Raw genomic sequence first — 27,987 nt, 5'->3', positions numbered from 1 at the left:
ATCACACCCTGCTTTCATAATTTTTTTGTTGATTATGGTCTCATAAAGGCAAAAATACACAAGTAAAAATAAATAAGGACTTATTTATTTGAAGTAAATATATAAAGTGCTATAAAAATAAAAATATAAGTTTTACAGAATTTGGGCCGGCAAAGACAAAAAAAAAAAATATGTCAGAATTTGGGCCTAAATCAGTCTTAAACCCAAGTAACAAATGGATATCTTTAGACATCTATGAACCCATCTTCTTCAGTAACAACAATTGAAGAAACTTTACCTTTTGGCCCAACAAAAAGTAACTTTGTCTTTGGACATACCTTAACATAGCCCATGAAAACAATGGACAAATGGAGTGGAAAGCAGCGAAATTTTATAGTGAGGATGTCATATATGGACTCCTTATGTAGACCTTCATATTAGTCACATGATCATTTCATTAAATTTAAGTGAAATTATTATTCAGATGAATCATGTGGCTAATATGAAAGTCTACATCTATGGTCCATATATGGCACCCTCACTATAGAACGACTCGTGGAAAGCAACGAGAGAGGCTACAGCGAGGAATTTAAAATGAGGAGGCTATTTGAGAAGGTCAATCCCACCATCAAAACATTTTAAATGTTTAAGTCCCATGATTTCTTTACATTTGTGAATGATGAGATTAGCCTCCTTAAATAGCCTCCTCACTTTAAACTCCTCATTATAGCCTACTCAAGAAAGCAACATATCAAAGACCTTTCTCATTTCCCACTCATCTGTAATATCGCTTTATCTTTTTGTTTTGACAGATAATAATATCAATTTGTTTTGTCTGTGGTGCCTTAAAATCCATGAAGTTCTGATCTCAATTATTTAGTTTCAGAGTTTCCTATGAATCCTATCCTTAATTAAATGCAGGCATTAATTTTTTTCATCTTGTTGTGCAGTGGCCGGCCTAGGATAGTTTGCTTTTTGTGGGGAGGGGGGTGGAGAAAGAAATTTACTCAGGCTAGGTACGTCAGTAGTAGAAAGGAAACCCTAGCTAACCTGCAAGATTTTTGAGAAGTAGAGCGGTCCCCAAAGCTCCCACCCTCTGTCACTGATGTTTCAATCAAGGCCTACCATTTCTGCTGTCCTGATCGAATTTGATCTCGATCCTTAACTGGGGCTGAAGCTAGTCCGGCTAGTACATGTAATAATCTTCACTCACAACATAAAAGCGCAGACAAAAGGTTCTTGCATTATTGGCTAAAGAAATCTTACCGGGTTGAGAAAATCTTATATGCACTTAAACATTATTGTCTAGGAATATCGAACCCTAGCTGTTAACTATTGTACGACAGCAAATTGCTAGTCCTCTTGCGATATGTCATTTGTGGTGCCTATGTAATGTACTAATATAGCTCCCTACAATTTCTATTTCCTAGATATATACCCATCATTCTATAAATTTACGTGTAAAACCCAATTTCAAACTTAAATGACCAACAAGATATAAGAGGTCATAATATTCCTATGTTTTTACATCGTTGCCATCAAACTTCGTATTTTATTTATAACTAGCCTTTCTGCACGCGCTTCCGTGCCTGCGAGAGGCTTTTCTAAAAATAAATTAAATTTATTTTAGAATTAAAAAAGATAATGGGTAGTTGTGTTCCATAAAAATAGGATCCATTATCTGATTTTTCTTTTAATTTAAATTTTTTTTAATATGAAAAAGTGTGAATTTACCCTATTATCCTCATTTAATTAATAATTTTAATTTTTAATGTTTGCATTAACCAAGGGCATTTTTTGGTATTTTGAATGTTTCACCATTCTCTGCCTTTTGCTTTATATATATAGATTTATTCCAAACATTTCACTAACTGCCATAATTTTAATTAAAACTCCCGATTAATAGCATATCAATCACCCCATTTCTTTTGGTTGCCATTCCCTCTAACATATCGCCCCCTAAAATTGAAAAAAAAAATGTAAATTACATATCCAATAATGTACATATGAAAAATATAAATATATAGGTGTAAAAATATGGGTATATTATTTACCAAAAAATTTAAAAAAAAACTAGGTCAGTTGCTTTGTAATTGAAATTCCTTACATTTTTCATAAATTAAAAATAGGTGCACAATAATTTATAGAAAATAGGTACGTTGTATAATTGAAATTTATGCACATTTTTTCAATTGAAAATAGGTTCATTATACTAGGTAAATTATAGAAAGTAGGTACGTTGTATAATTGAAAATAGGTTCATTATCCTAGGTAAATTGTTTTACTAGGTACATTATTAGAGAAAAAAAAAATAGGTACATTATTAGAGAAAAAAAATAGGTACATTATTTGGAGAGAAAAAATAGGTTCTTTTAAAAAAAATTATTTTCATAAAACACACAATAAAAAGATGATCAAATTATTTTTCATAAAACAAGTAATAGGTGCTTTATTTAGAGAAAAAATAGGTTCATTTAAAAAAAATTGTTTTTCAAAAAACAAACAATAAATAGATTATCAAATTCTTTTTCAACATAATTAGAATGTACACTATTATCCATAAAACTATAATAAAGAGATTACTAGTCATATAATTCATAAAAGGAAAAAAACATTTTTTTATTATTAAATAAACTGAAACGTTAATCACCTATAGATTACTAATACATTAATGTTGAATTTAATATTTAATTTCAAATAAGTTTCTAAATTAATTCCTACATCCATTACAATGGTTTGGAGATCTTTCCAAATTCAACGTGTGTCATTAGTTACACACCCCCCCCCCCCCCCAAAAGCACATTAACTTATAAATATGAGTAGTTTTGGAATCCAAAAATTACAATAAATTAGATTTTAAGTTATATTAGATAACTTGCTTAGTTGGATCCTAGTCATTGGGTATTATTTGAAAAAATTGGGTATTTTAGAGCATCTCTAAGGGAGATGTCAATTACCAAACATCAAATTTAAATTTGATGGATGATGCGGCAATTTGACATCTTACACAACTTTACACTCCACCTAATATGTCAAATTAAATTATTATTTTATTACATTTTAGTGTTGATTTATTTTTAATTAAAAATAATAGAAAAGAAAAAATAATAAAATATTCATTTGACATCTTGCTTTTGGGGGATGTCAAAAATAACATTTCAATCTTCAGCCTTCATTCCACATCAACTTTGACACATTAGTTGGAGTGGTGTGAGATGTTATTTCTAGCTGTTAAATGTCTATGTGGCACTTTTGACATATCGGTTAGAGATGCTCTTAAATGGAAAAATAAAGGGAAGGGTTGTAGGTGATTTAAAATGAATTTTATGGGTCTAAGCTCAATGTAAGAGGTAAGAGGGTATAGAGATTAGGATTATATTTGAGTTTCATTAGACTTTTATATTCTATTAAAGCATCAAACTAATGCCAACAAGGTAGTGAGAAACCTCCATGATACCTTGATAGTGTCTATGTGAGAAACCCCCATTGCCTTTGTAATTTACATTATCACTTATATTTTAAAAAAACCATCAAACTAGTAAGTTAATTACTAATCGTTAGACACCATGCAATTGGCTATAATTAACCCTATTGTTTATGCCCTTAATTTCCTCTTCTTTTCCTGATTTTCAGAGGGCTTGGAACTTGGGCTAGCTTAATTAGCTAGTTGAATAGGGTTGGAACTTGGGAAGGTCAGCCTAGGACAATTGGGGCTAGGAGGGTCTTGTGAAATATCTGGTCTCATCCCAACTGAGTTTAGGCAAATCAGATTCAAGTTTTGGAAATTATAATTAACTAACCTACAAATTAAGACCATATATGTAAGTTTTAGATGAAGTATTATCCTATCACACATCATCAGCCAAAAATAATAATATAATATAATATATATCAGTTCCCTTCTATTGAGGGATTTCGCAAATAATTTTATTTGAGGGACACCTTTTAGGGTCCCCTACGATTTTTTTTTCAACGATCCAAACTATCTATTTTTTAAGTCTAAATTCATAGATCATCCTTGCAAAAAAACTAAACAAATCGAAACCGTTTTGACATCCAATTGTGCTCTAAAAAATCAATAAATACGGTGTTTTAAGAAAGTACTAAAAATTTCAATAATCCAATTGAGTGGTCAAATGATATCGGATTCAAGTGATTTTTTGTAGAGATGATCTTTAAATGAAAAATAAAAGGTTTGGATTAATAAAATACAATACGGAGTAGGCTCTACAAGGTTGTCCCTTAAATAAGCTTTTTTGAGGGATCCTTCAATGAAAGCTTTCTTTGTGTGTGTGTATATACATATGATTTTTTTTCTATGCCGACGTCCGGATGTTATTATCGTACGAATGCCATAAATATATGTAACCAGCTGTTCCATACTGGAAAAGTAGCATACATCGAACTAAGGCACAATCACTTGGCCTCGATCTTGAGCTAGCTTCATACCGGCCAAAACTCAAAAGCAAACATATATAGCAAGGGGCTTGAAGAGCCACGCAAATATGGTTGTATAACTTTTCTCTCTGGCAATTGTCATTACCCACAAACTACACTTGTGGTCTGCAAGAAAAACAGTACAAGTGCCAACGGCAACGGGTTTATCTGATCACACAAACTTGAATATCATTCAAAATGCCACGTCTACGATTAGGTTGGAATTGTGGGAAGTGGGAATACACCACACCATTGTCGGCCTCGAGCATCAATATATTGTACTATGCCCTCTAAAACACAACATGTATACATATATATATATATATATATATATGGGGACCATTGATATATGATCCATCTGAATCTTTAATTTGTATATGCGGACCCCAAAACCCAGCTAGCCTCTTCAGTGCTACTGTACAATGTTAGGGTGACAACTGTTGATCAATACAACGCATGGGACAAGACTTAGAACCAACGAAATGGTATAAATATGTGTACTAGTCCCATAGATGTGCCCAGAGGCCCTTGACGTTATCTTATATTTCACGCTCATGCTTATATTACCGGACTGTGAATCTAAATTATTAATTGATTTGATTCTTGTTGAAATGCATAGTTTACTATTATACGGGACAATATAAGCATTTGTACATATATCATAATAAAATTAGACAAATTAAGAAAAGCTTTGGAAGGACTAAGACAGTATCTTGATGGCTTACTTTCTATACAATATAATGGATGAAAATGGTTTTGCTGTGAATTCAAATAGCAATTGAAATAACTTTTATACAGGTCCACAGAACTATTCCTCTCTCGCATCATTATTGGCGGACGCAGCTTCATGCACATTTCTTAAACCGTTTCCCTCCAAAAAGTAGAGAAATCATATAGCTAGAGCTAGCTAGCATTTGGTCCACAAAGAGCCAGAACTTTTTGAAACAACATTAGTATTGTACCACAGAATTCAAATGTTTTCTGTTCATCTGCGGTTTGTTGATACCAATGTCTAAATATATATACTGCTATTTGTATTTTCCAGTACTATTATGATCTGCTTTGTTCATTTACGGTAGGTTCAAATTAATTTGCTACTTTGTCCGTCTTCTGACCATTATATAGGCAGTACTTCCTTTCCTCAGTGAACCTAGCTATATTTTTTTGATTAATTGTCAGAACGGCTATGGCAAAAATCAACCACTCATCACAATAGCTATAAATTTTTGGTATGACCATCTATTAATATTACTTCGTAACCGTTTTATAGTCCTACACCATGGTTCGTAGCCAGGTACTCTAATTTTCTGAGTTACAAGCCCACCTCTTCTCCACTTGATCTGTTACTGAGTACCCTGAAGAAAAAAAAAAGGAACTTTTCCTTCAATAATTTTACCAAGACCTTGGCTCAAGTGGTAAAGATCGCGTATGAGATGAGTCATGTATATACATTGATAATAATCAATCGGAAAACAAAAAAACAAAAAAAGTTTAAGAGACATAAAATTGCATGATCAATTGTAAGGATTTCCATTATTGGTAAAAAAGAATGGTGGTTGAAAATATTTGACTTGTATGATGAATTGGCTAGGGCACACATGCAAGCATATGGCCGTTACTAATGAACTAAAAGAAAGTTAAAGACAACTTACTTGCAATCTTGTCACAATAACTTAAACGTTGGATTCACCTTTTGGTATTATATATGCATAAGATTCCTTAAGTTGGCTTTGGTGCTCAGGATAGCTTTAATGATTGTGCTTTCCTAAACTTTAGCTTACAAGGTAGGTCGTCGTTATAATGGCATGATATACGAAAACAAATTAGTTCTGCTTTTCGGGCATGATAAGATTTAGTATCGATATATGATGTTGTCAAACTGTAAATCTAAATATACAGTAAAAGCAAATTAATTATGCTTTTTGGGTATATATAATATGTATATGTAATTTACGTGAACCACAATATATGAACCATACAAATAAGAATCAAAAAGGTCTCTGAAACCAAATCAAGAACTGTACAATGCCAAGATTGATTGGAACATTCAACTAATAACTGTATAAAAAGTGAGATGAATTGTACGACAAGTTTCTAGCCACATATTATTGTACAAGAATAGTTATCAATCAAGAAACAAGAGACTTTAATTTTTGACATGCATTATTTGCATACGCATCCCAGCAGTTTTTGCAGTTGGGTTGATCTGCTAGCTCTGACCTCATCATACTCATTACTATTATTTTCTTCCATCTCTCTCAATCTACAAACTTGTGGACCTTCAGATGTATGAATTATTCTTCTCCCTTCTTTTCACTTGACATAACAGGTCTTGTCACCAATGCCCCCACATGACATGGCTTAAGATTCTTCTTCATAAGTTTGCTACAATATTCCCCAGTTCAATTTCTACAGTAACTGTAGCCATATGCTTGGGTGCTCTCTTAGGTCTAAATATTCACCTCACTGCAGAAGAAAAATTAGCATATGTCTTCAAACTGTTAACTTTAGTTGTAGATATTCTAGAATATTCTCTGTAATTATTTGTAATTGAAAATCCTTATCTCATTAGGTTTGAGACTTTGGCATAATCATACAATTCATCAAAAGTTTCTCAAAGGTTTTTAGTCATGGTTTTTTACTAATTAGATACTTAAGAAAATGGCTCCCTCCAAACTAATACAGCTTGTTAATGGAAGTTAACCAAAAACCCTCCAAACTAATCAGGTTGATAGAAGCTTAATTAAGTTTAAGCACGCACCTCACTGCAATGAAGTTTAGAAATTATTAATATATTATATATATATATATACAGAAATTCTCTTATGCAGAAATCCGGATGTTATTATCGTGCGAATGCAGTGTATTTTGTACTACCCCTCTCTGTTTTCCTGCCTGTTTACAATAGGATCCGCACAATAATAACGTGCGGACATCCGGATAAGAGAATAACTATATATATATATATATATATATATATATATATATATATATATATATATATGCGCATGCATATCATCGGCCAGCTTTAACATGTAAACGAAAGAACTGCTGTCTATCCTTAAACTTAATTATATATCTCACATATTCACAAGTTAATTACTTTCCACTGCATAAGTACATGTAGCAAGTGCTTAATTCTCATCATAATTTGATGTTAATTATAATGTATTAACTGATCAACTAGGTCTCAGAAGAATTTCGGTGACTGATTCGGTGTGGGATTAAGAATGAAGAAGGTGATCTCAGAAGTGAAATAGGCCTAAAAACAATTCTAAATTAAGGTATTAACTCATGTCCATGATCAATCCAACATAACCACTATATTTCTAGAGAGAATGGAAGTCAAAACAACCGATTCCTTATACATTGGAGGAAAAGATAAAGGAGTACACATGCCTTTTCTCTTCTTTTTCCTTCTTCTATTTGGATGTAGTTGATAGTACACTTCTGCAACACTAATCGCTTAGCCTAAAATTTGATTGAACTATATATCAAGCCCAGAAATAGATGTTTAGAGTAAAGAAAAACCAGAATAATTGAAGCACAACTCATAGAACCAACCACATATATATTCTGGTTCAATTTCAAGTAGTAAAGAAACTCCAAATTTTTATAGATCCAGAAACTCACACCAAGAAATTATCCCTGAAATAGCAAGTGCAGTTCAATCACCCAGAAATTCTTCTTTCCATGACAAACAAAACCCTAAACTTCACTTACCCATTAGATCCCTACATTCAAAAACCCTAAACATAATAAAATCCAAAGGTAAGCATAACATATATATAAGAGTGCAGTCCCACTCTCCTTTCTTCTGCCCCTTTTGGTAACCTTTTCTTCTTTTTTCAAGACCAGTTCTTTGGTCCCAAGAAGAAAAACCCTCAATTGTTCAAATAAAGAAAAAATTAACCACCAAATTATGCATAATAAACAAGGATGATGAATATTAATAATCACAGCATAGTGGCTCATGATGATGGGAAAGAGTTCACCTTGTTGATCTGGAGATGCCGAAAAATCATTTATTCGCAGCTTTTCCGGGGTATAGTCGTCTATTGCTGATGCAGCATCATCAAGATTCTCAAACTTAGGAGACACAAATAAAATCAAAACATCATGATGTCACTGTGCCCTTGATCAGTTGTGAATCTTGGTGATGCTGCACCCGCAAACAATGACTGAATCAATTTGTTGTACTCTGTACAGTCTCATCTGTGGGCGATCGAGGAGAAAGAGAACCAAAGAAAGAAAGAAAATTAAGATCTTTGAAAAAGAAAAAGGAACAATTAATATACTGAGGTTTCTTGTGTATGTTAGTATCTGGCTGAGGTGGCAACTGGCATCTAACAAATAGTCCTAAGACTTGTATAAAAGAGCAGCTCCGAATCCAATGACCTGAGGGAACCCTAATAGAATATACGTTTACCAAAGACTGTGAAATTTTTTATAAAAAAAATACATCCTTTTGAAAAAATTTGGATTTTTAATTATGCCATGAAAAAGAAAGCAACACACAGGCCAACTACTTTTGCCTTCTGTAATAATATTCATGGACACTGGGTGTGAGTACTTGTGGGTCAGTAGGCTGATAGTACTGCAGGCTGAGAAAAATAAAAAGACTGACCAGATTACATGTGGGTTAAATACTTAATAATATATCATCAGCTTAAAAAACCAATAAAAACTGTAGCACTCCCGATTCGAAATCCGGTGGATGAGATACGAATCATTAAGCATTGAAAAAATTGAAGAAGAATAGGCAAAAGTTGCAGGAATGAAACAATCAGATACAAATTGTGTATGGAGAGAGGAAGAGATGAGAGCTCAAGATCTATTCATAAAAACTAAAAAGGAGAGAGAGAGAGAGAGAGAGAGAGAGAGAGAGAGAGAGAGAGAGAGAGAGAGAGAAGAGAAGAGTAGGTGAGGAAGGGTTTGTTGTTAGGGGTACTTATATATACACACTGACGTCTTGCTGTGGAGTATTTCCGTGACTGCTAGATGCATGGAACTTGTGTGCCCATGGTTGTGCATATATAGGGGTTTTGCTCTTGCATTTGCACAAGGGGTAAAAAGCTGTCCAGGTTTCTGATTGGTCAGTGATACACCACGTCATAGGATCAGGGAAAGTGTTACTGGGTTCAAATTTGGTGGATTTGACAAAATCCAGACCAACTCAAATGTTGATTGGTTCGAAGATTTGCAATTTCGAATGGATGATTCAGTTTATTATCTAACGAAGACACAATTACTGAAACAAAGAAATTTTTTATCATCAAATTAAATCCAGTAACAAATTTTAATATACATAATTAATATTGAAGAGTAAATTGCTGTAGAATATCAAACATAATTTTGTTAAATGATTTAGATTACATATAGTTTCAAAGGCTTGTAAACCTAGGGTATAACAAAAAGTAAGAAACCTCAAATGGAGTTGGATTGGGTTTTCATAGGAAAGTTGGCTAACTGACCAGGCATATGTATTTTTTTTTATTTTTTGGTTTTGAAAATTAGAGATAATTGCATTCAATAATTAAGCACAAGAGTAAATACCGATAAGGAGTTAATATAAAGATGAATACACTGTAATCACAAAGGGTTTTTGAATTAAGAAGTCAAATACAATTTGTTGAAATAAATTGAATTGAATTAAATTGGATTGATTAGTTTGAGCGGATTAAATTAGATTGTCAACACCCCAGCTAGACACATTATATATATGTAGTAAACAAAGTTGAAGGAGTCAAGATATCTTCATCTCTCCATCTCTACTAATCATAAGCCGTGATAGAGCCGATGAATCCAATTAAGGGAAACAAATCAAGTGGGTGAAAAATTCAAGGTGGGCAAATAAGCTTCTAACTGAGGGCATGTAATATTAATTGAGCCGGCATGGGTTGAGATGAGACGAGTTTAAAAGGTAATGTTATACCATCAACTAACTCTTTGTCTAGTGATATTTTCTTATGACTGAAACGCATATCATGTCGTACAAGATTATAATGTGAGTTTAAAAGGTAATGTTATACTATCAACTAGCTCTTTGTCTACTGATATTTCATTATGACTCAAACATATATCATTTCATACAATATTATAACATGACTTTAAATGGTAATGTTATACTATCAACTAGCTTTTTGTCTACTGATATTTCATTATGACTCAAACGCATATCATGTCATACAAGATTAAAACGTGAGTCAACACTTAGGAAGTAGCTTCTTCAATGAGAAAATTAGGCAGATGCTTGCTCAATTATTCAAATTACCACTTTTCCCATCTTCTTCTAATTAAGTTTACGAACTTGAATATCTACTTTTAGTACATACACATTTTCAATTAAAAGTTTGGAAGACTCCTATCAAGACTAAAAGTTTGCTCAATTATTCAAACTTCTGACTTCTGAAACAAAAGCTCATGACCAGATATGTACACTTGAGGTTCAATTCAAAGCTAGGGCGCAGAAACGTTTCCATTTTCAAAGAGTGGGTGCATGGGTTATTTCGCTACACTAATCAGAGATACTTGGAAGAAGACTAGATATAAAGGTGTTTACCTAATGGAGCAATATGTTTAGTAATTTAGGGCTTGTTTGATAACCATTTCAATTTTAGTTTTTATTTTTTATTTTTTTGAGCTAGAGTATAAAAAAAAAGAGGGAGAATGGAAGTGAGGATGAGAGTGGAGATGAGATTGAGAGGGAAACTCTTTTAGTTGTCAATTTCAAATTGTTTTCACTTGTGTTACTCCTCCCTCTCATCCTCTCTCTCAATCTCATCCTCACTCTCATTCTAACTCTCATTTTTCCTCTATACACAAAAAAAAAACTAAAAACTAAAATTAAATTGGTTATCAAACGGGCCATAAATGTTCAACAATTAATGATCAAACTATATATAGAAGAAATCAGAAGGTTTCCCATATTGATCAAAGCTGAGCCCATGACAATATTTTCCTATTTGAGAAAATGATAATTCCATAATCAAAGATTCCGAGCATCAAGCAAGGAGTTTGTAGCTTAAGTGGTTAAGAGCATTTACCTATGCACTTCAAATCCTAGGTTCGATTTTCCCCTCCCCAAATATTGCTGGTACAAGTTGCCTAGAGGGAGCCATATGACAATTTTTTTTTTGGGTACAATGACAATTATTGAGACTGGTTTAGTGGAGAGTGTCGGGCAATTCTCTTCCTTTTTTTTTTTGTGGGTGGTCTGCGAAGCTAAAGATCATAGCATCTTTTTTATGTATCATATACAGTGCTTATGATGGACCCGATGGTTGTGGAGAGCGTTTCCAGTATATTGTTGGCCATATGCTTCATTAATGGCTGGTTAGACCCTTTTTTTTCGTTTTTTGACAACAACAAAAAAGACATTATTTTATTTTGTTTTCTTCTTCTTTCTCTATTTTTCTAAAGGGCTGTAATTCTCCCTAATTTCTTAATTTCATTGCTTTAATTACTCCACAAGACTAATGGTGCACAGCCTCAACCAATCAATACCGGCCGGCCATCCTTGATTTTCAAGTCCACCTGCTTTGTAAAACTTAATTCTTCAATACTAACTAGTAACATTTATGCGGCAATGTGATCGTCACACCTAAGAATTTTTCCTATATACTTGTCATATAATTATACAATTCTTTTGAGAGGAAAAAAACAAGACGGTATAATTATATGACATGTATAATGATAAGATTGGAATTTAGGAAATAGAGATTATAGATAAGCACAAGCCATTCACCCATCAATATCATCATCTTATCCCTCTCTATATTATGATGAACCTGTAACTAAAACTTTCATTTTCACTTTTACATAAACCATAAAATACGCATAACACGACAATGAATTAATGTATTATGACGTAAATGCTTTTGTTGAACAAAGAGAAAATAATACAAACTAGAATGAAACCATAGAGATGGATAGATATAGCACTCGATCGATATCGTACACCACTTGCAAAGCGCTGCTAGCTGGTGCACTGCGTACGAAAACAAAATTACTTTACGGCACTTAAATTTTTTATTTTATTTTATTTTATTTTATTTAAATTAAGGTCAAACTTAACTCCACCATTTGCACAAGCACTTATCAATGTCTATGTGCTTATTATTTACCAAATCAACTTTTCATTTTTTCAGGTAACTTAATTTCATTCTAATCCAAGAGCTCTCTTCTTCTTTTTTTCTTTCTCTAGTTATGATGTCACATCACCTCCATATCATTCACGGATTAAAAAAAACTCCCACGTCACCTTGTCAAAAACCCTTTGGATTGCATGAGATCTAAAAGCTAGGAAACATTGTAAAAATATTTTGTGAAAGTGTTTGTCCTTTGATTCTAACTCAAATGGAATTATTGTTTGGGATGATTGTTTTAATTCGCGAACAATGATGTGTAGATGCAACTCGCACCAGTTGTACCCTGTTTAGATATAACCGTCACCAGTTACACTTTATGTAGATGTAAAAGTTGCCAGTTTATATGTGAAAAGATAGACGTGATTGCATATCTTTTATCTGTATAAACGATAAGATATTTATAAGATATTTTTACAATCAATTACGTCACCACAATGGAACTTATCACAAATATATATCATCCTCGTATTTATATAAGCCGAAATTGAAACATCCAACTAAATAAAGACAATTACTAACCACTACACTAAAGATTAAAGATTAGTTGGGCATTGAGGTTTGTTCGATATTAGCATCTCATTCAACCTACACGCCTGCATATTATATTTTGCACTAATCTTTTCTTGTTTGGACTCTTCAAGCTGATCATACGATACTTACACAAAGCTGAATGCGGGGCCAATTCATGGTGGACCATACTCCACTAAGAATCTGTGCGGTTTTTAAATCAAACAAATTATTTGTATATAAACACTAAGAATCTGCGGTTTAAGTGGCTAAATAATCAAACCACTCCTTAGGTGGCCAACAAACTTCCGCACCATTATTAACTACTAAAAAATTGGCGAGGAAGATACGACATGCCCCACTCGTGGCCAACAACCTAGTACCAGTTTAGATCCTAATGTCACGCCCTGCCCTCCATCAGTGAATGAAGTGCTTCAACTATATTGAAGGATTTACTAGATTATGCCTTTTGCTTTTGGCTAATCTTACCTTCGTTTGAATTTTTATTGGTTTTAATAGGGATGGTACTTATCAAAGTGAGCACCAAGAATACATATCTTTAGATTTCTTCATTTTTGGCAATGACTAACTATACCATTTAAGCAAACAAGGATAGTAAAATGAATACTTGTCCAACCCTTTTTTTTAAACCTCTTTACATCACAAAAAATCCGGGCGTCAACCTAATCTGCTCACGACCTAAGTCAAACATTAATGAGTAGAGTTTATGTGAATGGTTATAATTTATTCGCATGATCGTTGAATGGTAATTATGAGAAAGGAGTATCTTAATATTATTATGATCCAGGCCGCGACGACCTAATCTAATAGTAATCCACTTCAATCATCAACACACATGGCTCATGTGAATGGTTATGATTTATTCCCGTAATCATCGAGCTTTAGTCAGTGGTAATCTGACGCAAAATCGTTTGATGCGTTACTTTATTAAACGACCTCAATATGAATATTGATTAATAGGATGCTGAAGAACAATCCCTTGGGCTGTGAAACATAGCAACTTAATTAATCGGGGCATAGTTGATTATTGCTTTGATTATCTTGAAGTAATCACGAGAGTTAAGTATCTTTTGCTAGTTTAATTGGTTTAAGCTGTTTGGAGATTAGGGACTTAATATGATAATCCGAGCTTTGTTGGAGTGGTATATTCTTTAACACTAGTGTGGTTTTGCTCCAAAACAGTGGGCTAGCAGCTGGTTTGCATTATTTTATTATCACATGAATCTTTTTCGAGATTACATTTGATTAGCTCTAAGAAGTATGTGTTAATCATCACGTGTGAGTGCCTTGCTGGATTCTAGGTTGCCAACACATTGAGATAGAGAGGGGACTTCATGTGTTTATTATTATTATTCAAACTTGGAAAACAGAAAACCCCTGACAAATGATAATTATTTATATATTTTTTTTAACAATAATTGACTGTAAAAATTGATGTGATAATTACCAAACAGAAGAAAGAAAAAAGAATTGACTTGGAATTTAGGTTCCAATAAAAAGGGATGAAACGCAGCGCATTACATTTGTAATTTTCCCATTTGACCTATCTTTTCATCTGGTTATTTTCTCGGGAAAACTAAACTAACAAATTGGATTTGAAGTCCACTCAAGTTTTCACCATCTTCTTAAAAGAATAAGTGTTCACACTGGCCTGCGCTGCAAGACAAAGTGAAAATAAAAGAAAAATGATCACACAGGTGGAATTCTCAGCTTGCAATCTCCCTAGTGTTGGTGACTTTTTTTTAATAGTAAATGCTTGGGGAGAAGTGATCAGCTACTTCAAGTCCACCACCTTAGCATTCACACATGAATTTTTCACATTAACCTTAATAAATCCTCATTTTACATCATTAGAGGTACGTATCAGTTAATGTCAAGTAATTAAGGAAGTTAAGCAGAAATCACATATATTCAAGCATCACATGAAGCTATTGTTTTTATAAACACGACTAATTTCATTTATAAATGTGTAAGTCGGCAAGTAATAACAATATTGTTAGATCTACTCCGTACTTTTATTGCGTGTACCTTTATAAATATGTGTGTACGACTCTAATAACAATATCGTGAGATCTACTAGGTACAGTTGTATTATTAGGACCTAACCTAACGATTGGCCCACTCATCAATAATTAATAAATAAATCGTGCCTTTAGCCTCCCTGCTAGCAATATGAATAAAAATCCTTCAAGCCCTTGCTTGGACGGTTAATTAAAACAAGTTTAAAAGAGTAGCTTTTGTCAGTTGAATGAGATTCATTTTGAAACCAATGGCAGAGCTTGGGCGGTCATTTTGAAAGCAGGACCATATTTTACTAATTCCAGGAACGAGGAAGGAAAAAAACACACATGTACTAGGTAAACTTATTATTTTAATTAATTTGGTCTTGCAGGCAGTGTGCCAACACATAGATATGTGAAGCAAAAGGACGATGTACTTGCACAATTACTTTGTGCACTAGTGCACAGCCAGTGCCAAATACATAATGACATTCTCATTTATTATCTTGGTTATTGTGCTAAGAGCATGATCATACCATCATTTATTTTATTTTTTTTAATTTAACCACGATGGGGTGAATGTTAATATAAGTTTTGGTAAATAATTTGGTCGGTTATTACCACCACTTTATACAGTTCTTTAATGAAAACCTTTTTGTAGTTACTTATTATAATTTTGGAGGACCTTGACTTGCATATCAGTGGTTTCAGGTTTGAAACTCCACGGCACCTTGACATTGTGTGTGTGAGAAACTCCATTTCCCTTATAATTTAGACTATCGCTTGTATTTAAAAATAAATTTTGATAAAACATTTGACAAGTTTTTTTCACCGTATGAACATGTCTAAGCCCATATCTAATATGGGTTCCTTTAACAAAGTTGGGCCTACAAAATGGTTGGAACCTTTTTTAATCTCACATGGGTTGGGTTGGGAATTGCCCTAAATCTATCAAATTACCCCAAGAAGTGACCAACAATGAATTGAGCCCAAGAGCCCATTAACATGATGAAAACTTGTCAAATGTCAAATCTGCACCCACGCGGTTCAACCCAAACCTTTTTTTTTTTTGGTTCAAGGAGGTTCAACCCAAACTTATTTGGTCTAAGAATGCATGACCTGCCTTGCTAAATTAAGGTAGTAATTTCTTGATAACAAGAAGTGGTAATACAAATCCTACTTATAAATTCAATGGAGTATAACTCAATTGGTTGAACCATTTCCCCTCCATTCATGTGTACTGGCAAACCTGTTAAGGCGCAAGAAGGTATAGCTAGACCTCTTCTCGTTGGAAAAACCAATGTAGGTGCTTTAAATTGCACTTGAAGCTCTCGAGTCCAACAGGTCGTCGAGTGTTTGAGGAAGATGTTGCTTGGCTTGGGTATATTTGGAAGACCTGAAAGACAGTAATCCATGGGCTTTCAACAATATATAGGGCCTACATATCGTGGGCTTTAATGGTTTTCTTTCTTTTATTTTTTTTGTTGGAAGGTTTTCTTTCTTATTTAAACCATGACTATTTTTTTCAATGTGAGGTTTTAGCCTTTCAAAATTGCACATCCGTTAAAAAATTCCTTGGTCCATCAGTGCCCATGTGGACAAAGGTTTGAAACCCCCACGCACCCAATGAATATTTGTGTAAACCCCCCTCCTCCGATCGCTTGTACTAAAAAAAAAAAAAATTCCTACTCATAAATCACACGACCTATTACTAAATAAATCAAATTAGTTTGATTTTAACACAATGAGAAAATTTGGGAAATATTTAGGGAGCTAATATGTTTGAGTAGTTAAAGTGAAAATTGATAAAGATGGAAATAGGTGGGTGTTTTGCTCCCACAGCTAGCTTAATGTGATCAACCAAAGATTTAAACCAAGAAGGCAAGAAACTATAAAGCAGGACACTTGTTGCTTCATTAAATCGTATATCTTTGCCTACAGATCTGCAAGTAGTTGTTGAGATTTTGCACAATGTGCATGCCAAAGTATACTTGCAGATATAAAGTTTTGGATAATTGATCAAACGTGGCAAAAGATGAGCTTAGTCAGGTGTGACAGATTGTGTTGGAAGGATAAACCTGATACAGTAGGCCAAACAGGTAAGCTACTACTTCCACCTGGCCCAATCAGATGGCCCCATGTGTTTGCCTTTGAAGTTGATAGGATTGACTTGGCTAGGGTTTAGTTGCCCTAATTTTCTTTTCATCTGTGTATAAACATAATTATAACTATGTATTCTGTGGAAAATCAAAGAACTTGACTTCGACAAGAAGAAGCTCAGGACAATAGTAATTAAGGACACGGGCAGCCCCATCTGAATGGTCAAAAAAGTGAAGACATAATTGCACAGCAAGTACGAAGACCAGCATGCAAGCTTTGCTAGCTATGAGCTGGGCATATCTAGCTGCATCCATCTATATTTTCCTCATGACCCTATTTAAGGCCTTCCTCTCACCCTTCAATTTTCACCACATCTTCTTCTCCAAATCCAAATTCGAACCGTGTTATTTTGATCACAATGTCCTCCAAGATTTTGATCTCAATGTTCTTCCTCTTGTTGGTTCTCTTGGCTCCTCCTCCCAGCTTAATCCAAAGCAACTTTGAAGGGCTTGTTGTGGCTGCCATAAGGCCATTGGAGCCAATTCAGTCAAATTCAAACCCTTCAAATTATGTGCCTGTTAGAGATTATAAAAAGGGCCATGGTGGTGCTGCAAATGGTTTTGGAAGTCACACTGTGGAGAGTTGCTTGCCAAAAGGTTTTCGTCGCTCCTCTGCCCCTAGCCACTATGTGAACGGCCAGACATTCGGCTCAGAACTGTGTTCTTCAAGCAAGCGCATGAATAGGCCATGAAGAAAGAGAAAAGTTGTGTGATTGTGTATCAAAAGTTGTGTTGTTATGATGAGAATGGAGATGTAAATTTCCATAAGTTATAGGGTATAGATATAATGACATAATGTTCATTAATATATAGAATAAGACAATTAATAAATTAATTATATAGAAACTCTGTTTCCCTTCAAATTCTGTCATTTTCTTTTATCCCTTTGTTAATTTGTATTTGTCAGCAGGTTGAATTGATTTGTATTTGCCGCAGGTTTTATTAATGCCATGATAGTAACATGATCTTTTAATTTTTTTTTATCAACATGGGAGTGAGATTTGAACTTGTGACCCTTTTTCAACATTGAAAAGAGAAACAATACTAGATTAGAAACTAGTTGGTAATATGTGTTTTTTTTTTTTTGGGATCTAGTAATTAGGTGGTTAAATAACTAAACGAATGATTAATAACCTAAGCTCTTCATTAATGACTTTGAAAATTATAAAGCTAAATGCAAGAGGCTTGTAGCTCAAATATTTATCCAAGGTACAGGTTCGATTCCCCCCACCCTTTTCTAATATCGCTTGTATGAAAAAGTATACAACTAGACAATTCTATACCATGATGATGATGGAGAGGTGCGCATAGTTAGTTTCCCTGTAATTTCTAGAGCATTTATGTTCCAGCTCTTATGACTACTTGGATGAGTAATACCACGTGCATTCAAATCAAATATCAAAATTTTAGATAAATACATTATACATGTAATCATGTCATTTGTCACATCACTTGATACCTAAAGGTTGAGAAAAATACTCTTAATTATACCAATTGTTGATGTCCAAAATTGGATTAAACTTAGATAGAAGAAGTGCGGAGTCTTCAGCAGGACTAGGAGGTTGTGGATCTTCGGTCACAAGATTGTCCTGCAGAAGAAGGATGGAAGAAGCAATCGTCAAGCTTCGGATATTGGTGTGGTGCCTGCCGAAGGCTCTCCGATGCTTAAATCAGTAAGTGTGGGGTACACAATAATTTTGATAAAGTAATAGTAAATGTGAAAAGTAGTTACTTTTTTACCTGAACACTATTCCCCTTTTATAGAGGAATGAGGGTGAGCATTGGCACAAAGTTTCAATGTAGGACTTTGTGCAAATCAATGGAGATGTAAATTTCCATAAGTTATAGGGTATAGATATTATAATGTTTATTAATATATATAGAATAAGACAATTAATACATTAATTATACAGAAACCCTGTATCCCTTCAAATTCTGTCATTTTCTTTTATCCCTTCATTAATTTGTATTTGCCGCAGGTTTAATTAATACCATGACAGTAACATGATCTTTTATTTTTATCAACATGGGAGTGAGATTTGAACTTATGACCCTTTTCCAACATGGAAAAAGTATACAACTAGACAATTGTATACCATGATGATGATGGAGAGGTACGCATAGTTAGTTTCCTTGTAATTTCCAGAGCATTTATGTTCCAACTCTTATCACTACTTGGATGAGTAATACCACGTGCAGAATCAAATATCAAAATTTTAGATCCCGACTAGGTCGGCAAATTTATTATACATAAGATCATGTTATTTGTCACATCACTTAATACTTAAAGGTTGCGAAAAATACTCTCAATACGTATAGTTGACAAAGAATTAAATCGTCTCCGCAGACGCGCTCGCAGGCATACAGTAAGATCCTCCAATTTTGTGCTTAGATTAGATAGAGGGCTCGACAATAAGTATCATATTCCCACTAGAGGCATAGTTGGATGGGAGTAAGATTAGAATGGAACAAGAGTTGGCACAGAAAGGTAGGAACAGCAAAATTTGAATGAAGCTTAATGTGGTTGAGGTTCTCACAACAGCCCCTAATCTGCCGAATCTTCACACTTGAAATAGACACATGAACATCACATTTTGGATACCATCGTACCAAATCAATGTGGCTTTTTTTTTCCTTCCTTTTTTTCATGTGATCAGATCACTGCGTGTATCGGTAAGCAGACGTACTCACATGGATGGTGATGATGTAATAAGGAATATTTGGGTTTTGAAAGTCCCAACTTAAAGCAGATAAGCATCCAATATCTCCAAGAGGGAGGACAGAATTTCTACTGAGATATGAACACAATACTCAATATATTCAGCCATCACCTCACCTTGGCCTAAAATCTGCCACTTCAATGGAATATTATTATAGTCATTGCTTTTTATAATGCATTGGTCGGTGACTTTACCTGCATTTTGCTCAAGTATATTATACTAGATTTACTAAAATCAAATTCCAGATTTTATATAGTACCGAATTAAGTTGCAAACTTTTCGTAGTAGATTGGATAACGGTGTCTTTTTATATGTTAAAAAAATGAAGATTAGTGAAACAAATTCAATACTTTTTACCCCGCGAGTAAGGCCAGGGTTTGAATTTGCTCTTCTTTTTTGGCCTCTATGTGCTCGTTTGGTGTCTAGAATTGGATTGGAGAGGATGACTCCCTATATTTAAAGCATGTTTAAAGAAGAAACCAAGTTGAAGGTTAAAGATGGATTACTCATGAAGAAAACTAATCACATCTAATCCCCACAAAATAGTAGGATAGCAACACCTTATAAATTATCCGTCCTAATCCTCACAATGGAAAATCATTCACCTCTACTTTCTTTTTCTCCTTCAACATACCTAATATTTAGTGACTTATCCAATCCAGTCCAATCATAGGTACCAAACGAGACATAAAAAGCTTATTATATCCTAACCAACAAAGGAAGCTCGTAATATCATAAGAAATTCAATATCTTCCCTTTTTTTATATTTAACGATATCTTCCTTCTAAACTAAAAAAAGCATTTATGCTCCCCGGATTATAGAAGGAAGTGTGTAGTTGATTATAGAAACCATAGTGACTCGTTTTTCTAAATGATATAGTCTCTTAAATTAGTTCCCTCTCAGACTGCATCGTTAAACCAGCCTTGACCAAAGGACGAAACTTCCATAAATACAAAATTTGACACTGTTTGTTTCGTAGCAATGGCAGTGGAAATTTGAGAGCTCAAAGAGTGTAATGTTAGCAGAAAGGGATGGAATTTCGAAAGGAAGAAGATGAATTTTTTTGACATAAAGTTGGTGAGTTTTTTTTACTTCTTGTGTAATGCTTAAATAGCTCAAGCGGGGAGGATGTTCTAGAACAAGGACTGATTAAGAATTCGATCTCTTCAACTGATGCATAAAAAGTTCATTAAAACATTTTTAAATTAAATAGTTTTCTAACATTAATATCAATTATTATTTGTATGGAGTCTTACAAAATTGACATTTTAGTTGAAAAATGTTTGGGTCATCACGGGTGATCAGGATCAACTTTGTCTTTACCACCAATCATATCTTGTCATGTGTCCAATTTGCCCAATCTTCAAAAATATAAAATATAAAAACTTTGATTGCGTTCGTGATAACAATTTCTTCAATTTTTTATTTTTTTGTCAACATTAGAAAGGGGGGAATTCCTAGACACGGGGCTTGAACTCATGATCACTTGGGAGCACACCAAAGACTTGAAACCATCCAACTAACACCCGATTAGTCACAATTTCTTCATTTACTTGGGCATGTAACAACCGGAATAATTCGTTTAATAAATCAAACTAGAATGTAATCTAATTAAGTGTTCATAGAGTCTAGCTTAAGTGGCTTAATATTGGATTGAAATTAGTTTAGCAACATGTGAGCATGAAATTAGATTTTTATCCAAGAACTAATTAGATTATTTTTAAAATAAATAAAAAAATTAAGCGAGAGTCGAATTTTTGTCATGGAATATGGTGCAATGAAATTAAAAATTCTCGCGCTAAAAGAAGCTTTCGATTCCAAAATCAGTCGATTGTCGACTTGTGAATCTACTCACACTGGCTCCCATTGGAAGATAGCCCATCTGGTCACCAACACCAGATTAATAAAAATAAAAAACTAAAACAATATTCAAACTAATATTAATTCAATAATCACAACCTCGTTATACTCTCTAACTGCTATCTTAATAATTTCCTAATTTAAAATGGAAGTACCCGTGTACAAGTGGATGACAGCGTAGGCTCTCTCTCCAAATGACCTCCAAACCCTTGTTGGAATCTTATCAAATCTCCCCAAGCAGAAAAATACACCATGGACAAACTTGTCTTTTCAACAAGGGCCACCTAATCTTTAAGTCATATCTCTCCTCAAGGACTTAACCAAATCAAACTTATAAAAGGGCACTCCCTCCCTCCTCAGTCTCCTCCACTAAACAAATCAAAGACTCTCTCTCTCTCTCTCTCTCTCTCTCTCACTATAATTCAAGCTCCATATAAATACACAGGGCCATTCAAAGCTCAAGAAGAAGAAGAAGAAGAAGATATGAAGCAAAGCCAAGGGCAGGGACACGTCAGCAGCAGCAACTTCTGTTGCAGGCATGTGAGAGAGCCATGTAGGTCATTTGGGCGCAGATGCAGTATGCTGGTGAAGGAGCAAAGGGCAAGGTTCTATATTCTCAGGCGATGTGTCACTATGCTCCTTTGTTGGCATGAGCGGGGTGACTTATAATTTTTTTGTTCTCTTTTTTTTTTGTATCCATTATATCATATATATATATATATATGAGTGTACATATGTATATGTATTATAGCATACACCTCATGAGAAGAAGAAGAAGAAGAAGACCATGCTGAAAAAATTGGCCAGTTTTATATGTTACAATTTTGTTTAATAGCTGAAAATTTTGGCTTCACCAAGTTCTATGTGTTGGTTTCCTCTCTCTCTCTCTCTCTCTCACTCTCTCTCTCTCTCTCTAGATTTGGTTTAAGAAGCTTGGAGTTAATTAGTGGGAATTGATTCAAAGTTCAATTGGGGGTTTTTGTTTGAGGATCATTGGGTGGTTAATGAATTAAACCTCTAAATTCAGGTTGGTTTTGGATTTCTCTTGTGCTCTAGATCACAGGGATTTCTAAGAATATTTTTTCTTTTGGGCAAGAGGCTGAGGCCCATGACTCAGGAGGTAGATATTTTCCTAAAATTAATGGGATATCTCCCTTCTAATTAAGCTCCCATCATGTTTGCTGATTTTTCTTTTTTCTATAATGACATAATATTAGTTTTTTTTTCTTTTTTTTTTCAGTGGGTTATGATGAAACTCATGCATCCCTTACCAAATGCCGTTTCCCTCTAAAGATGGTCAATGTGTAGGAAGAGAACTCTTCTATTTGAAGGAGACGTGTAATTATCACCTAAATCTATATACCAACCAAAAAAAGTAAACTAGATTACAAATTCTAAAAGTCTTATTACTAATCTTGCTTAATCTGATCTTTAATGGTTAATAATCCTCTATATCTAATGAGATTTAAAAGTACAGATTTGATCCCTAAAATGATGTGACAAGTTGTGTATGGATAATGATATATGAATCACAAAATGTACAATTCATAATGAATGTTATATCATTAACAACCGTAATCGTTATCTACATGTACGTAATTGATTGTAATATATTTTTTTTTATGTTTGATTCCACATACGAGTAATATGTCAAATTTTGATTTGACAAAAGTTTTAATTTTTTTAAAGTTTGCTTTTCTCAGTTGTTGTGGCCAAATGCGTATTAAAAATTTAACTGCTGAATAATGGAATAAAATCACTGGAATCTCAAGCTAAAGACTTGGAAATATCGCCAAAGAATAAAGGATGGGGATCGGGGAATATGGGAAACGTTAGTCAGACAACGGGACATCGTACGGTTCTATCCACCTTCCCCTCGTGCGGCCCCTTTTCACTTTTTTCACTTTTTTTTAATTTACTTTTTCACTCCCAGTGATTGGCCCCTAGAACTTTTATTGCCAATAAGATCAAAGAGAGCAAAATTTTGTTTGTTTGTTTGTTGATTAAGTAAATTCTTTGACCTGATCATCTTGTAAGTTGGGATCACGTACTCTCGAGTGATGTTAGAAATAGTTGTGAAAAGAAACTTTGAATTGTGATCGTAATATTGCCTTACGTACGGTGATTGTTAATTCACATATACAAAGAAGTTTTAGCATAAACGATGTCTAGGTTCGAATTCCCTCTTTCCAATATCGATTTACTTTCAAATGGATGCTTCCATTGATTCCCTTCCTACTTTGCTCTATCTTTGTTTCATGTGGCTATCGGCATATGCCTGTAACTATGATCATATTCTTCTTCATCAAAACTTGGATTGGATCTAGGGTAATTGCTAGGCATCATCCAAAGAATTAAATCATGGGTCATGCAATTGGTTCCATAGATGTGGGACCAGTTTTAATGCATGACACGTGCAGGTGAAATGAAGGGCCTGACGAAGGCAGGGTGTCACATCTGGGGCAGGCATCAGTCAGTGGAATCATAATGGTCATTTGATCCCAATGGGGAAAAGAGTGTTTAATTGGCTTCACACATGCAGCATTGCCTTACTTGTTAATGCATGTGACAATTACTCCACCAATTGGCAATTGCATATGCTATGGTGAATTTTATGTCCAATCTCATTTTCCATGAAGCCGAAAACTTTGAACACTTAAGTTGGCAAACATTAATTGCAATTTGGTAAGTTTATTAATTTGGACTGGGAAGAAGTCTTTACCCTAGCTAGCCGGTGCTCCGCATTGATCAATCGCTCGTGGGCGTGTGATGCTAATACACAATTGTTAATGAATGCAAAACTGTATAATAACTTCATGACTCTTCTCTTTTTATTTCTCTCATTACGTGATAGGTTAAGTATTGAGAGAAATAAAAAGAGAATGATACCGAAACGGGGCCTAGGGAAATACTTTTCCTGATCTAAATGACTCCATAGGCCATGTGCATGATTCATTGATCGCCTTTTCCTCCTTCTACTAGTTATGTGCAATTGGAGGGTTAGGTGTCGGTCACATTTGCTATCAAAGACTACGAAATATGAATGCTGCCTGCAAACAAGTATAAAAAGGAAAGGACCCATTTGCTTTCGGTCTTCAATAACGTTGTGCCCCTTAAAGTGGGTTAGTCTAATCAGCAACTCCATATATCCCCAATGACACGTTACATCTCCTTGCGGAATATCAAAACTTACTTACATGTTCCCATATATAGTCTCATTATTTTCATTTCACCCATTATTTAGTTATCACAAAGCCAATTCGCCAGACAAATTCTTACCACTTTAGTTTATGTAGGACTTCTTGTTGTTTCTATATCTTCTCATCTTAAAATCCTGCACAATTGTGCTATTTTTCGAATCAGCTAACTCTTAGTTCATTAATAGTTACGAGATGTTTGATATTTGAATTTCTTATTTTTAGTCCATAATTTTTTATATATATTGTTTTTCTAATCATTTTGGAAGCAGTCCCACAAATTTGCTATCAATCTGACACCTGGACCGGAGGAGGAGGTTAACAAGGAACGTGAATAACGCTAATTAAGTTTTAAATTAGAAGACATGATAAAGGAATAAAGATAATGGCTTGGACATGATAGATGTTTGCCCATATGAAAAGACAATCATCCTACCAGGCATTATGTGGTATCTAACGTGAAATGGCTGAGATAATGTCCATATACAATCTCCCAATTGAGTTAGGCAAAATGAGAGCTTGAAAGTATGTGTATATATGTGCGTGTGAGGTGGGGTGGGTGATCTTGTCATCACCTCAGTGTGGTTGAAAACTTATTGTCTTTCTTATCCCTTTTCATTTTCCAACAATCGAAAATTATTAGGTCATATTTGTAGCTCACGGGATTAAGCGTTAGTGTTCAATTTCTTTGCATAGGGAGGCTTTGCGTTTAATTTCCATCTCCTACAATATCTCTTGGATTATGGGAGCGCTTCCGCGGGGGTGGCCTGCTACTCCCCATCTTCCGTTGGCCTCTTTGATACCCCCTGGTATCGGTTACTCCTCCTTGGTGGTGGTGGATCTGCTCTGGTGGGGTTGTTGGCATGCTATGTGCGGCTGCTCCTGTGTTCTAGATCTAGGGTTTCTTTGTTTAATATTGTATGGGCTTTTGTGTTTATTTAGTTATGTTTCTCTGGCCCTGCTTTATTTGTTGGTGTTATGCTACATTTGAAATGAGTTTCCTAAATTTGTAATGTTTCCACTATTAATGAATACTGTTCCCTTGACCCCAAAAAAAAAAAAAACGCAAAAAACTAAATATTGAAACTGAAAAAAGAAAATAAAAATGAAGATATGTACTACTAACTAGATGTGGAAATGCTAATAACTCCATTATTGTTGAGGAGTTGTTGGGTTCCACCAACAACAGTTTAAAGATTGTAATGTTAAACTAGGAAGGAGAGACTATAAAAGCAAAATGTCTTACTAGCTGAAAAATCAATGATGTTGCCCAAAAAAGGGACCCCAATTATTCCACTTCAGGTGGGATTGTCCCCTAGGAAGTTGCTTAGTCTAATCAAGACCTCCAAATATCACCAAAGCATGTATATGTATTTGCTTATTGCCAACCTCACATTTCTGAGCTGCTATAGCTTAGCCTAATGCGGATGGGATATATCCTTCATTCCTTTGCACTCCATATGCTTCCCCCTTGGTACATGCATATCTGTTGTGAAAACAACCATGATGAATTTGGACTTCATCAAATCAAATTCCTAATTATTTAGACTTTTTAGAAACCCTAAACCGTATGTTAATTGGGCCAATGAAGGATATGTGGGGATCTCTAACTTATGCTCTAGAATTGGACAATCAATATGAGCCCAAAGGGCCGGACTAGTTATTATTAATAGGTTAATTTTTTTTTATAGAACGAGCATAATTTCATTAATAAAGAGGTAAATACAAGAGATGTACAAGAAGAACACACCTCAAATAGAGGTTCTTGCATACAATAAATCCGGACTATTACAAATTCAAGTCCAACTCACTCAGAGTTGACAGATAGAGGATCAAGAAGACTCTTTATAGCATTAGAGTTATAGAGAGACCATGAGAACAACTGATTCTGCATGAACATGGAACTAGAAGTACCAAAAGTGAAAGGGCCTTACTGCTCAACATCCACTTGACAAAAGAAGGCCACATCTCCTCCAGTATCCCACATGATCTCACACCACCCATTATGAAAGATCCATCTAGATCTAGCAACTTTACCTCCTTAACATAAAAGATTTTAAAAGCTAGTCCAAAATGACTGGGGATAAACAAAACCTAGCACAAAACTGGAGAAAAGCAAAACCCATCATAAAACTAGGGAGGAAAATCTCTCTACAAAGGGAGGGAGTCACCTAGTTTATTAGCCAAAGGGGTTGGTTCTAGGGAAAATCCCTGGAACCAAAGGGGGTTGCCACGAAGAGAGACCAAAAAGAAAGAAGAAGAAGGGAGAAAAAGGCAGAAGAAGGGTCGAAAGACCCAGTCTCCTCCTGATGACAGTAGTTTTAAATTTCAGGGCTAGAGATTAGTAGATTGAAACCCCATATAACACGGTTGGCAACTTCGTATAAACCCACCTTCCCCAAGTTTAGCCTTCAACCCCTTCCCAATTCTTAAGCACTTTTCCCTTGTCATCTTGCCCATCTATACTTGTTAAATATTTCCCTATAATTTTTTTAACAAATATTAAGAGTGCAATGTGAGAAACTGGAATTCTGAATAATATTAAGACTAGATCACATATGTGAGTTTTGTCAGTTGATTAGGGCAATGAGTCTGTCCCCTTGCACTTAAGTTTGAATTCCTTTTCCTTTGCACTAGATTATTTGTATATTAAACTATCGTTTGTATACATTTTTATTTAAATTATGCTATTTTAACTCACATGCTCTATTTCCTCCCCCACTATATAATAGAAGAATATTAATTACATATTTTTTTATTTTTTTCTATTTCCTCAAAGGACCTAGGTTAAAAAAATTAATCCAACTCTACTGCCTGACGTTTCAACCCCATCTAAATCATGCAAGTCCAAAAGTTTTTAAAATTTTGAAATAAAATGCAGTATTTTATCAATGCAGCATTTGAGTTGCAGAGAGGATTTTTAGTTTTTAAAATTTCATATAGGTAAGAATATAGC

The 27,987-nt window shown here is 34.4% G+C and overlaps 1 long non-coding RNA gene across 1 annotated transcript; it reads right to left on the bottom strand.

The window, feature by feature from the left end:
- Positions 1-6,429: 6,429 nt before the first annotated feature.
- On the bottom strand, positions 6,430-9,393 carry LOC148296965 (uncharacterized). The gene is made up of 2 exons (XR_015833588.1): positions 8,412-9,393; positions 6,430-7,887 (listed from the first exon to the last, which is right to left on the bottom strand). It is a non-coding gene; the product is annotated as an uncharacterized LOC148296965 (long non-coding RNA).
- Positions 9,394-27,987: the final 18,594 nt, after the last annotated feature.

This window comes from Prunus avium, chromosome 2 (assembly GCF_965620075.1).
Source record: "Prunus avium chromosome 2, drPruAviu1.hap1.1, whole genome shotgun sequence".
Taxonomy (NCBI): Eukaryota; Viridiplantae; Streptophyta; class Magnoliopsida; order Rosales; family Rosaceae; genus Prunus; species Prunus avium.
Note: the sequence above shows the minus strand (reverse complement) of the source record. Positions and strands in the feature narration are given on the sequence as shown.